This window comes from Myotis davidii, unplaced genomic scaffold (genome assembly GCF_000327345.1).
Source record: "Myotis davidii unplaced genomic scaffold, ASM32734v1 scaffold238, whole genome shotgun sequence".
NCBI lineage: Eukaryota > Metazoa > Chordata > Mammalia > Chiroptera > Vespertilionidae > Myotis > Myotis davidii.
This window is the reverse complement of record NW_006293779.1, coordinates 11,377,516-11,381,329: the sequence shown is the minus strand read 5'-3', so window position 1 is coordinate 11,381,329 and position 3,814 is coordinate 11,377,516.

The following is a 3,814-nucleotide window of genomic DNA, read 5'->3' as shown; positions in this document are numbered from 1 at the left end:
TCGCGCCACTGTTGTCTACAGGAGGGGCCGGAAGTGCCCCTGGGCGGACGGTGAAGCTGGGAACAGCTGGGGCTGCACAGCGGCCGGACGCGGGGTGGTGTACAGGGGCGTGTTGATTTGCCTCAGTGAAAGGGAAGATTGCTCGGAGGCCCAGCAACAGCTCCACGCATGCGTACCGCGGAGCGGAGCGGCTGGGAGCTAGCGGTCGGGTCGGGACGGGGGGCTGCCACTTCCCGGAAGGGGCGGGACCTTGCGTGCGGAGGCGCCGGATTTGAAGTGCTCCCGGGAGGTTTTCGCGTCTGGGTGCTACGACCTATACGCAGGGCTTTGCGTGGGAAAGGCAAGAGGACGTTTTTCATTTTCTTTTTACTTTAATCTTTTTTGGGGAGGAGATTAAATTCAGAAACTTGGAAGCAGCTAGTTAGGATTCAGGCCAAACTGGTAAATGACGGAGGGCCGCCTTCCCAAGCCAAGGAGAAAGGGTTGTCTGGGTAAGTCCCACGGGCCGTGGAGAGGCGGCCCCAGGGGCCCGGGACTTCCCGTCGGTCCTTTGGCGTGTGGGTTGGGGAGGAGCTCTGTGTTCGCGCCCTTCAAACGCGCCGTCGGTGGCTCCCGTTTGCGCACCGTGAGAGCGCGGCCCGCCACCCCCTGCCCGGCTTCCAGCCCCTGCGCCTCTCCGCCCCCGAGCTGACCCGCGGGCCAGAACTTGGTGTCCCCGCTACTCCGGGCTCTCCCTTCTCTGCCAAGGCCAATGCGTCCTGAATGTCCTTGCCCTGGGCACCCCGTCGGGCCCACGCCGACGCCTGTTCAAGGCCCTCAGGGCGAGTCTACCGATGCCCGCAGGTATACTTGGGTGTTCCCCTTTTCCAGTTGTCAGCGTGGTGTTTGGAAAATAATTTGCATTATAGCAACTGCCTTAAGGCATGATGGTTAACTTACAGCCATTTTCCCCCCTCCCCATCCCGCCCTACCCCACCCCCACCGGCATCTCAATAAAAATCGGGACCAGTAAAAGTTAAGGCCTTGACTTGGCTTCCTGCGCCCTTCTGCACCCGACCTTAACCTTCTTCTGATGTTTGCGCAACTCTTCACGTGGCCTGCTGATCTAGACAAGTAATCTTTCCATCTTCCTTTCCAGATGGGAACAAAGTGGCATGTACCGCTACCCCAGTCCACCCCCCAAATAAATTGATGTCAAACGTCTGGTAGTGAAATTCCTTGTATCTAAGTCACCTTTTTACTTCTAAAGATAATCATATATATATATATTACATTCCTATTATGGTCCTTGCCTTGATACAATAAGTATGACATAGTCTGAAGAGTCAAAAATGCTCTAACATCTAGGCTAAGTGGTCCTGTTGGGAAACAAGGAGAAACTTTGGGAGGTGTCTGCTTGGATGTCACTTCCTTTAGGAAGCCTTCCTGGGGTTGAGGAGGTACCTCTTCTTTATATGCTCCTGTAGTTCACTCTCCTTATCTCTGTACCTGTACTTGTCACATTGTTGTAATTCTTTTTATCTCTAGCCTCACTCTACTAAGTTCCTCAAATTCAAGGCTTAATCTTTTATTATTGCGTCTCCAACACTTAGAAGAACTTCCGATAAATAGTAGGCATTTAATGTTAATTGTTAGCAAAGTTAAGCCCAGTTTATATTATATTCTGCTTTAAAGTTAGAACTAAATTCATATGAAAATAAAACTGACGGAATAATAAACATTAGAGACGTTATGTGGGAAACCCCAAACAGTACCATTTTGTTCTGAAGTAAACTTTACATTGTTTACTAGTCCATTATAGTCATCTAAATGGGAATAAGGTAATTTAAAGTATTTCCCACATTATTGTTAAAATAAGTTTCCTAATGTTTTTGCTTAAAACTGAAGTAAAATTGCAAAACTGAATAAAATGTATTTTTGCATGAACCAGATCACTGACCTTTTTTATGTTTTTTTAGAATTTGATTCATTAGTGGAATTAGCAAGGTTCTGTGCTTTTCTCACCTCATTCAGTTTTATAATCAACCAATAAAAACTTATTAGCTTTTAAGGAAGTTTTAGGAGCATAAATTGATTTATGGGCACCATATGGTTACATCAAAGGATTTGTTTTTGTCTTAACCTAAAGTGAATTTTAAGCACTTTCTTTAAACTAGAAATTCATGTTCTTTCCACCAAGTAGTAATATCTGAAATAGAGTGATTGGATTTTCTTTTTTTTTTTTGGTACCAAGCTACTAAAATTGGTCATGAGATTCAAAGGATGTCAGAATCTTGTAATTCATTTTGTTAGTATCCTTCATTTTGGAGATCAGTTAAATGTCTTCCCAACGGTATACAGCTAGTCAGTGTTACATCCAAAACCAAAATCCTAGGTTTCTTATCCCAAGTACAGTGCAGTTTTACTAAACTAAATAAACTGAGGCCACTAATAGGTGATAATTTATTTGTTAAGGGTTATTCTGACTGTTGACTCACATAAGTAATCGTGTATTGCTCTAATTCGTAAGAATTGTGAATATGTTAGATTTTTTTATATGTAATATATATAGACTGCATGATCAGATGGACATCAATAAAATTATTACATTATAAAAGTAGAAACTAACCAAATCTCACACCACAAAAATTTCAGATTTCACATTAAAAAAAAAAAAGTAAGACAAAATTATACCTAGTTTTGGGTGAGTTTGATATGTATAATATTTTTAAATTTTAATGATGGGTTATTTTCAGGTAACCTCATCAGATTGATCATGACCTCATACAAGAACCATTTGTTCTATCTTTGAGTGTAGTTGTACTTGAATATCTTAAGAGCTGTTGCATTCTGTCCCTTTTTGGAACTTTATTTGCTTTTACATTCTTGCTACTTAATGTCACTTTGGAGGAAGGACTTGTGCAAAGAAAGTAACAAGAAAGCAATAGATCATGGAAATACATATTTTGTATTAACTGCTATCTTAAAATATGTTCTGTTATTTTTCATAAAATAGACATTTCATATATTTTTACCCTTTCAGAACTATTGAGGTATTCTTTTAATATTCTGCTTTTATTAATGATTTTCACAAGGAACATAAATGCTTTTCAAAAGAAAATTAGAAAAAAAAAGAAAATTAGACATCTAGGATGCAGATCTACTGAAGATAATCCTAAAATAGTATTTTAAAAGAGTCTCCTAAATTTCATTTAAATTACATACTAGATTACATTATTTTTTTTTATTATTGATTTTTTACAGAGAGGAAGGGAGAGAGAGATAGAGAGTTAGAAACATCAATGAGAGAGAAACATCGATCAGCTGCCTCTTGCACATCTCCTACTGGGGATGTGCCTGCAACCCAGGTACATGCCCTTGACCGGAATCGAACCTGGGACCTTTCAGATAAATTACATTAAAGAGTGTTCTGAATTACATTTAGAACACATGTAATTTTACATAATTTTTTTTTTCATTTTACAACTGGCTCTATGGTAGCACCATATTTAAAGAAGTAAATTAACTTGTGACAAAGGTTATGTCACCTTTAAGGAAAGTCACTATCCGTTACCAAACAGGTGATGATTTTAATATTTTAGATTATTAAAATCATTCTGGCGTCATTAGGAGAATGATTACCTGGGATGGAGAGTAGAACAAGATTAGAAGCAGGCGGCCAGTTAGGAGACTATTACAGTCATATACAAGCAACGCTAGCAGAGTGTCATTAGAAATGGGGATTTGGTATAGATTTTGGAAATAGAGAACTTGCTAATCAAAGTGCTATTAGAGAGTGAAGTAAAGAATCAAAAATGCCTAGGTTTTAGGCCTA